Genomic DNA, 10,837 nt, shown 5'->3' with positions numbered 1-10,837 from the left:
GCCAAAAATAGCTAAATCTCTCCAAACAACTTAGACATTACACAATTTTCTAGTTTCTAGTTTCTCAATATCGCAAAATCGAAATAGGTTATCCATAGAATCGATACCTTTTACCTGGATGAAACATCTTGTATTGTGTAATATTACGCATATTACGACCCCCCTTCGCGTGAACGCGCATTCGCTTATTGTCAACGCCCCATACTTTCATTTAGTTCGAGGCGCTCTTCCTTCCGACAATATTAGTCTAAATTAGTGTTTATATTATATCACAACATCACAAGTTGAGCAACTTATCACAGAAAGCGATGGCATATTTTAGGTTGTAAGTTTGAAGACGAACACATCGCAATGGAACCTCCGACGACCCATGTACGCTACAACATTCACGATAATGAACTACGAGAGCACTTAAATACGTAATAGTTAAAAGTAATACATGTATGCATTAAGTTATTTGCTCATATTAATTTTGACAACCTCTTGGTAGCCTACCCTGGAAAGCACATTGAACTGTGACTGATCCAAAACTAAGGAAATCCTTTACTAGGTACAGACTCAGTGAGCACAGCCTCGCCTTCGAGTGAGTGAAGGATATTGGATATATTCGATATTGAATATAAATTGAATATATCCAATATATATTTTCGATATATTGAACTGGATATATTCAATATCCAGCCAATTTAGCCTGCCATATTCATCACCCCTCTCCTATTTCTTGTTTGCAAAGTCTGAGAAACGTATTGACGGTTGAGTGTTGAGTGTTACTGAAAAGACAACATTTTCTTCGTTATGAAGTCTTCGGCTTTGAACTTCAGGTGACCTTTCTCCAATTATCACGAGAGTTTTGGTGAGTGACAGTTCACAGGCCTGTGGTGGCCTGTGAAGGATATTGGATATATTCAATATATATTGAATATATCCAATATATAATTTGGATATATTGAATATATATATATACTGGATATATTCAATATCCAGCCAATTTAGCCTGCCGTATTACAACCCCACCCCCCTATTCCTTGTTTGCGAAGTCTGAGACACTTCAATTTTTTTGGGGTTACATCATTAGGCCACTGGATGTGACTGTAGAAAGACGTGTAGACATAACAGGGGACATTTGGCAGGTGGGGGGGGAGTTGTATTCTGACAGCCAATTCATGTTGTGCTCACTGAGTCTGTACATAGTAAAGGATTTTCTTAGTTTTGGATCAGTCAGTGTTAACTGTCACTGTATGTGCTTTCTAGGGTAGGCTACCAAGAAAAAATTAATATGAGTGTTGACACACAGTATATGCCCTCCATTGTCACAATCTGTTGCATTTACTTTGTTATACATAATATGCTGTATGCAGTGTTGTGTGTACAGCGGCAGCCAATAGGATGTCCCTGAATAGACATGTGACCTAGGAGAGGTCAAGTGAGCGCGCGCTTTAATAAACAATGGTTAGTTCCAGTCAAACAGCACTGATGCTCCACTGTGTGTTATTTCTACATTTATTTTATTCGGCCTAGCACTGGGTATGCACACCAGGACCATTGAGCAAACCATCTCTGCTAACAATGAGCAAATAACATAATGCATAAATGTATTACTTTTAACGTACATGGGTCGTCTGAGGTTCCATTGCGATGTGTTCGTCTTAAAACTTACAACCTAAAATATGCCATCACTTTCTGTGATAAATTGCTCAACTTGTGATGTTGTGATATAATATCAACACTAATTGTGACTAATATTGTCAGAAGGAAGAGCTCCTCGAACTAAATGAAAGTATCGGGCGTTGACAATAAGCGAATGCGCGTTCACGCGAAGGGGGGTCGTAATATGCGGGGGTGTCGAAATTCGGCACAACACCGGACAGTATGCAGAGTAGTCCCAAGAATGTCTGATGGGTACCCCTAATGCCGCTTTTCCACTGCATGGTACCAGCTCGACACGACTCGACACGACTCGACTCAGCTCGCATTTTTTGCGTTTCCACCGCGGTACCATGGTATCTGGTACCTGAAGTGGCTGCTTTTTCTAGTACCTACTCGCTCTAGGTTCCAAGCGAGCTGAGCCGATGCTAAAAGGTGACGTCGGCAGACGGCCGGCGACTGATTGGCCAGAGAGTGTGACGAAGTCACGAGAGCGACATGGCAACCATGCTGGTAACATCCATAGCAGCGCCGCAGCCAACATGTTCCACTTCTCCAACTTCTTCAACATGCCAGCTAATAATAGTAATGCGATCGATGTCCTCCATTGTTGTTATGTGGGTTCTGTCCATGTGTGGGTTGCGTATGTGTTGTTTGCGTCGCGTACACAAATACGTCACGGCCCTTTCGCGCAGCCGACCCCGCCCACGTCCAGGAGGTACTATTTGCGGTGGAAAAGCACCCGTGCTGCTACCGTGTCGAGTCGTGTCGTGTCGAGTCGTGTCGAGTCGAGCTACATGTGCGGTGGAAAAGCGGCATAAGACGTTCCGTAGGTTTACGAAAATCTCATAAATATGATATTATATATTTATATATATATATTATATTCATGAGCTGAGCAACGAAGTATTACGCATGCGCGTGGACATGCGTGCGGAGCTCGATCGAGCGATTACACAAAGCTCCTATTGCTCCAAAGTTGTTTACGGTGTGTTGTCAGCAAAGGCGGAAACTACAACTCTCATGCACGGTGGCTTTCACCCGCACCCAACCATCTCCTGTCCTCAAGTACCACCATCCTGATAAAGATCATTCATAAACATGTGTGTGCCTATTGTGTACTCCTGACAGGTCTGTGCATGTGTATGGCGACACATTAGTGCCATAATTCACTAATGTGATAAAAGATGCATTCGGGCGTATTATATTATTCCCCACGTTTAGATATTAACTGCGAGCGCGCAAATTATCTCTGCGCGCGTGCAAATTACCTCAGCGCTCGCAAAACAGCCTCTCGCGCGTAACAGCCTCTTGCGAAAGATGTTTTTACGCTCGCTCGAATTTAATTTTGGCACTATGGGGGAGGGAACCAAGGCAGGGCGGGCTTTCCTATGATTGGCCGTTTCTGAAGCGCGATATTTGATTGACAGCCCTCCTCAGCCCTCCTCTCATTCAATTCTGAATTGTACAGTAAATGGCTGAAACGATAGTTACGTATTGTAACTCCAGATTCTATGAGTATAGGCGCAGCCTTTTAAGTGTCGGCCTCATTGTCCTTTAAATAGCTGAAGAAAAGCTGTTTATTGGGAGCAGAACGTCTGCCGGCGCCCGACTATATCTGCGAAATGCGGACGTCGTTGAGGCACGCCGCACGCGGACATAATTGAGGCCCACGCTGTTGGTGGTCGGGGATTACACATTTTTCAGTGCTACGGCTCACGCCTAGGGATAACCCAATAGCGATAGCCTTAAAAGGCTGCGCCTATACTCATAGAATCTAGAGTTACAATACGTAACTATCGTTTCAGCCATTTACTGTACAATTCAGAATTGAATGAGAGGAAGGCTGAGGAGGGCTGTCAATCAAATATCGCGCTTCAGAAACGGCCAATCATAGGAAAGCCCGCCCTGCCTTGGTTCCCTCCCCCATAGTGCCAAAATTAAATTCGAGCGAGCGTAAAAACATCTTGCGCGAGAGGCTGTTTTGCGCGCGAGAGGTAATTTGCGCGCGCGCAGAGATCATTTGCGCGCGCGCAGAGATCATTTGCGCGCTCGCAGTTAATATCTACGCGTGTGGAATAATATAATACGCCCGAATGCATCTTTTATCACATTAGTGAATTATGGCACTAATGTGTCGCCATACATGTGTTGCTTATGTGTTCGTACACACGCGTGTGGGTGTGTGTCAGTGTGTTTGTGTAAATGTGAGTTTTTTCTGGTGAACGTTTGTGAGTGTAAGTGTGTGTTGTGTGAATTGGTCTATACAAGTTGGTGTGTTCGCGTGTTGCCCCTCGCCCATTTTCCCCACAAACAGTTCACATGTGCAGCATATACACGCATGTACCGTAGGTAGCAAATTCATGTTTTGGTTGGTATATTTTTCTTGACAAAGAGTTCACTTACAGTACACATCCTTATTTCCCACATGCGCTACACGCACGCACGCACAGACAGACAGACAGACGGACGGACGGACGGACGGACATTTGGCAGGTGGGGGGGGGGGGGGGGGGGGGAGTTGTATTCTGACAGCCAATTCGAGTTGTGCTCACTGAGTCTGTACATAGTAAAGGATTTTCTTAGTTTTGGATCAGTCAGTGTTAACTGTCACTGTATGTGCTTTCTAGGGTAGGCTACCAAGAAAAAAATAATATGAGTGTTGACACACAGTATATGCCCTCCATTGTCACAATCTGTTGCATTTACTTTGTTATACATAATATGCTGTATGCAGTGTTGTGTGTACAGCGGCAGCCAATAGGATGTCCCTGAATAGACATGTGACCTAGGAGAGGTCAAGTGAGCGCGCGCTTTAATAAACAATGGTTAGTTCCAGTCAAACAGCACTGATGCTCCACTGTGTGTTATTTCTACATTTATTTTATTCGGCCTAGCACTGGGTATGCACACCAGGACCATTGAGCAAACCATCTCTGCTAACAATGAGCAAATAACATAATGCATAAATGTATTACTTTTAACGTACATGGGTCGTCTGAGGTTCCATTGCGATGTGTTTGTCTTAAAACTTACAACCTAAAATATGCCATCACTTTCTGTGATAAATTGCTCAACTTGTGATGTTGTGATATAATATCAACACTAATTGTGACTAATATTGTCAGAAGGAAGAGCTCCTCGAACTAAATGAAAGTATCGGGCGTTGACAATAAGCGAATGCGCGTTCACGCGAAGGGGGGTCGTAATATGCGGGGGTGTCGAAATTCGGCACAACACCGGACAGTATGCAGAGTAGTCCCAAGAATGTCTGATGGGTACCCCTAATGCCGCTTTTCCACTGCATGGTACCAGCTCGACACGACTCGACACGACTCGACTCAGCTCGCATTTTTTGCGTTTCCACCGCGGTACCATGGTATCTGGTACCTGAAGTGGCTGCTTTTTCTAGTACCTACTCGCTCTAGGTTCCAAGCGAGCTGAGCCGATGCTAAAAGGTGACGTCGGCAGACGGCCGGCGACTGATTGGCCAGAGAGTGTGACGAAGTCACGAGAGCGACATGGCAACCATGCTGGTAACATCCATAGCAGCGCCGCAGCCAACATGTTCCACTTCTCCAACTTCTTCAACATGCCAGCTAATAATAGTAATGCGATCGATGTCCTCCATTGTTGTTATGTGGGTTCTGTCCATGTGTGGGTTGCGTATGTGTTGTTTGCGTCGCGTACACAAATACGTCACGGCCCTTTCGCGCAGCCGACCCCGCCCACGTCCAGGAGGTACTATTTGCGGTGGAAAAGCACCCGTGCTGCTACCGTGTCGAGTCGTGTCGTGTCGAGTCGTGTCGAGTCGAGCTACATGTGCGGTGGAAAAGCGGCATAATAAGACGTTCCGTAGGTTTACGAAAATCTCATAAATATGATATTATATATTCATATATATATATTATATTCATGAGCTGAGCAACGAAGTATTACGCATGCGCGTGGACATGCGTGCGGAGCTCGATCGAGCGATTACACAAAGCTCCTATTGCTCCAAAGTTGTTTACGGTGTGTTGTCAGCAAAGGCGGAAACTACAACTCTCATGCACGGTGGCTTTCACCCGCACCCAACCATCTCCTGTCCTCAAGTACCACCATCCTGATAAAGATCATTCATAAACATGTGTGTGCCTATTGTGTACTCCTGACAGGTCTGTGCATGTGTATGGCGACACATTAGTGCCATAATTCACTAATGTGATAAAAGATGCATTCGGGCGTATTATATTATTCCCCACGTTTAGATATTAACTGCGAGCGCGCAAATTATCTCTGCGCGCGCGCAAATTACCTCAGCGCTCGCAAAACAGCCTCTCGCGTGTAACAGCCTCTTGCGAAAGATGTTTTTACGCTCGCTCGAATTTAATTTTGGCACTATGGGGGAGGGAACCAAGGCAGGGCGGGCTTTCCTATGATTGGCCGTTTCTGAAGCGCGATATTTGATTGACAGCCCTCCTCAGCCCTCCTCTCATTCAATTCTGAATTGTACAGTAAATGGCTGAAACGATAGTTACGTATTGTAACTCCAGATTCTATGAGTATAGGCGCAGCCTTTTAAGTGTCGGCCTCATTGTCCTTTAAATAGCTGAAGAAAAGCTGTTTATTGGGAGCAGAACGTCTGCCGGCGCCCGACTATATCTGCGAAATGCGGACGTCGTTGAGGCCCACGCTGTTGGTGGTCGGGGATTACACATTTTTCAGTGCTACGGCTCACGCCTAGGGATAACCCAATAGCGATAGCCTTAAAAGGCTGCGCCTATACTCATAGAATCTAGAGTTACAATACGTAACTATCGTTTCAGCCATTTACTGTACAATTCAGAATTGAATGAGAGGAAGGCTGAGGAGGGCTGTCAATCAAATATCGCGCTTCAGAAACGGCCAATCATAGGAAAACCCGCCCTGCCTTGGTTCCCTCCCCCATAGTGCCAAAATTAAATTCGAGCGAGCGTAAAAACATCTTTCGCAAGAGGCTGTTACGCGCGAGAGGCTGTTTTGCACGCGCTGAGGTCATTTGCGCGCTCGCAGTTAATATCTACGCGTGTGGAATAATATAATACGCCCGAATGCATCTTTTATCACATTAGTGAATTATGGCACTAATGTGTCGCCATACATGTGTTGCTTATGTGTTCGTACACACGCGTGTGGGTGTGTGTCAGTGTGTTTGTGTAAATGTGAGTTTTTTCTGGTGAACGTTTGTGAGTGTAAGTGTGTGTTGTGTGAATTGGTCTATACAAGTTGGTGTGTTCGCGTGTTGCCCCTCGCCCATTTTCCCCACAAACAGTTCACATGTGCAGCATATACACGCATGTACCGTAGGTAGCAAATTCATGTTTTGGTTGGTATATTTTTCTTGACAAAGAGTTCACTTACAGTACACATCCTTATTTCCCACATGCGCTACACGCACGCACGCACGCACAGACAGACAGACAGACGGACGGACGGACATTTGGCAGGTGGGGGGGGGGGGGGGGGGGGAGTTGTATTCTGACAGCCAATTCGAGTTGTGCTCACTGAGTCTGTACATAGTAAAGGATTTTCTTAGTTTTGGATCAGTCAGTGTTAACTGTCACTGTATGTGCTTTCTAGGGTAGGCTACCAAGAAAAAAATAATATGAGTGTTGACACACAGTATATGCCCTCCATTGTCACAATCTGTTGCATTTACTTTGTTATACATAATATGCTGTATGCAGTGTTGTGTGTACAGCGGCAGCCAATAGGATGTCCCTGAATAGACATGTGACCTAGGAGAGGTCAAGTGAGCGCGCGCTTTAATAAACAATGGTTAGTTCCAGTCAAACAGCACTGATGCTCCACTGTGTGTTATTTCTACATTTGTTTTATTCGGCCTAGCACTGGGTATGCACACCAGGACCATTGAGCAAACCATCTCTGCTAACAATGAGCAAATAACATAATGCATAAATGTATTACTTTTAACGTATTTAAGTAGGCTACATGGGTCGTCTGAGGTTCCATTGCGATGTGTTCGTCTTAAAACTTACAACCTAAAATATGCCATCACTTTCTGTGATAAATTGCTCAACTTGTGATATAATATAAACACTACTGTTGACTAATATTGTCAGAAGGAAGAGCGCCTCGAACTAAATGAAAGTATCGGGCGTTGACAATAAGCGAATGCGCGTTCACGCGTAGGGGGGTTGTAATATGCGAGGGGGTCGAAATTCGGCACAACACCGGACAGTATGCAGAGTAGTCCGAAGAATGTCTGATGGGTACCCCTAAGACGTTCCGTAGGTTTACGAAAATCTCATAAATATTATATTATATATTTATATATATATGTATATACATTATATTCATGAGCTGAGCAACAAAGGTAGTATTACGCATGCGTGTGGACATGCGTGCGGAGCTCGATCGAGCGATTACGCAAAGCTCCTATTGCTCCAAAGTTGTTTACGGTGTGTTGTCAGCAAAGGCGGAAACTACAACTCTCATGCACGGTGGCTTTCACCCGCACCCAACCATCTCCTGTCCTCAAGTACCACCATCCTGATAAAGATCATTCATAAACATGTGTGTGCCTATTGTGTACTCCTGACAGGTCTGTGCATGTGTTGCTTATGTGTTCGTACACACGCGTGTGGGTGTGTGTCAGTGTGTTTGTGTAAATTTGAGTTTTTTCTGGTGAACGTTTGTGAGTGTAAGTGTGTGTTGTGTGAATTGGTCTATACAAGTTGGTGTGTTTGCGTGTTGCCCCTCGCCCATTTTCCCCACAAACAGTTCACATGTGCAGCATATACACGCATGTACCGTAGGTAGCAAATTCATGTTTTGGTTGGTATATTTTTCTTGACAAAGAGTTCACTTACAGTACACATCCTTATTTCCCACATGCGCTACACAGACAGACAGACAGACAGACAGACAGACAGACAGACAGACAGACAGACAGACAGACAGACAGACAGACAGACAGACAGACAGACAGACAGACAGACAGACAGACAGACAGACAGACAGACAGACAGACAGACAGACAGACAGACAGACAGACAGACAGACAGACAGACAGACAGACAGACAGACAGACAGACAGACAGACAGACAGACAGACAGACAGACAGACAGACAGACAGACAGACAGACAGACAGACAGACAGACAGACAGACAGACAGACAGACAGACAGACAGACAGACAGACAGACAGACAGACAGACAGACAGACAGACAGACAGACAGACAGACAGACAGACAGACAGACAGACAGACAGACAGACAGACAGACAGACAGACAGACAGACAGACAGACAGACAGACAGACAGACAGACAGACAGACAGACAGACAGACAGACAGACAGACAGACAGACAGACAGACAGACAGACAGACAGACAGACAGACAGACAGACAGACAGACAGACAGACAGACAGACAGACAGACAGACAGACAGACAGACAGACAGACAGACAGACAGACAGACAGACAGACAGACAGACAGACAGACAGACAGACAGACAGACAGACAGACAGACAGACAGACAGACAGACAGACAGACAGACAGACAGACAGACAGACAGACAGACAGACAGACAGACAGACAGACAGACAGACAGACAGACAGACAGACAGACAGACAGACAGACAGACAGACAGACAGACAGACAGACAGACAGACAGACAGACAGACAGACAGACAGACAGACAGACAGACAGACAGACAGACAGACAGACAGACAGACAGACAGACAGACAGACAGACAGACAGACAGACAGACAGACAGACAGACAGACAGACAGACAGACAGACAGACAGACAGACAGACAGACAGACAGACAGACAGACAGACAGACAGACAGACAGACAGACAGACAGACAGACAGACAGACAGACAGACAGACGCGCGCGCACACACACACACACACACACACACACACACACAAACACATCCTTAGGTTTATGTTATTCTAGGTTTGTTGATAGATATGGGTGTGTATATTCAGAACTATCTGTATACTTAATTTTATGTGTTATGTTTATACTGCAACCAGGTCTGGTTATTGGAAACCTATTTTACGACAACACCCTAAATGGACTCTCCATGGTGATTTGAATACTACTCCCATCACGCCTTGAAATCATTTAACTTTCATTTAGTGTTACAACTCTGACTTTGAGCTGACAAATCGGTACTTAAAAGCTTTAACCCGTCTTTTATTGTCTAACATTCATCTTTAGATTTATATACTTTTGACACACTCCCTACCGCGCCTCTTAAAGCTGAGCTGGGATGGTAACAGCATTTCTTGGAAATGGTTTGATTTCAAATAATGAAAGAACCAGCCGTGTGTGTGTGTGCGTGTGTGTGTGTGTGTGTGTGTGTGTGGGTGTACGCATTGGTCAGAGTTTTCTTAGGGCTGCACACATTCTCCCGTCAAGTTAGTTATTTATAGATCAGAACCTTGGCGTGGAAAGTCACGTGCGCCAATTTCCGACCTATAAACAGACCCTTTCGTTACACGAGAGTTCATATTCAATGAGTTTATTTTCAAATGTGCAACAGGCCATAAAGCCCGGTCACACACACACACACACACACACACACACACACACACACACACACACACACACACACACCTGGCTCCTTTATTATTGGAAGTCAAACCATTTCCAAGAAATGCTGTAAGAGGTTAGGTCTGTTAGGCGGTTTTCAGAGCGAGCTTACATCCGGTTTGGCGAGAGAGAGAATCAATTTGGCGCTCGGTGTTGATCCTGTGGCGCTGTGCCACACATTGGTCTATGTATGGGAAACAAAGAAAATCAGAAGCAGCACACCACTTCCTGACGAAGGTTCAAAAAAGCAACATTTAGTAGGCTTATAAAAAGGCAGTTTTAAATCCTCAACGCATGTACTTTTGTATTGTCGTGGCAATTTCTCTATCAGAATTTGCGCCGAAGACAGATGAGACATTTAGATGCAATAAGCACACAATACCTGTAGACAATTGGTGGTCATATTTGTAATAAAAGTACGAACAAAGATGCATCACAACATGCATCAACAAACAACATAACAGGCATACCCTACAATAATCTGAGGCCTCAGATGGGAGTTCGCCCTGCGTCTTACTTCATACTCTGAAGGTACGCTCGGCGAAGTCCGCTGAGTGACTAAAGTCAGGAGTTTTTATACACTTAGATCGGATC

General features: G+C 44.9%; 2 protein-coding genes across 4 annotated transcripts in view; one reads left to right on the top strand and one right to left on the bottom strand.

Annotated features, from left to right (window-relative positions):
* Window positions 1-10,837, bottom strand: part of slc39a6 (solute carrier family 39 member 6) — a 583,352-nt gene that overhangs the window by 542,844 nt on the left and 29,671 nt on the right. The gene's annotated exons all lie outside the window — the stretch shown is intronic.
* Window positions 1-10,837, top strand: part of LOC132462545 (uncharacterized) — a 570,484-nt gene that overhangs the window by 552,069 nt on the left and 7,578 nt on the right. The window lies entirely within an intron of this gene.

This window comes from Gadus macrocephalus, chromosome 8, assembly GCF_031168955.1.
Source record: "Gadus macrocephalus chromosome 8, ASM3116895v1".
Classification (NCBI taxonomy): domain Eukaryota; kingdom Metazoa; phylum Chordata; class Actinopteri; order Gadiformes; family Gadidae; genus Gadus; species Gadus macrocephalus.
This window is presented reverse-complemented; position numbering and strand designations above follow the sequence as displayed.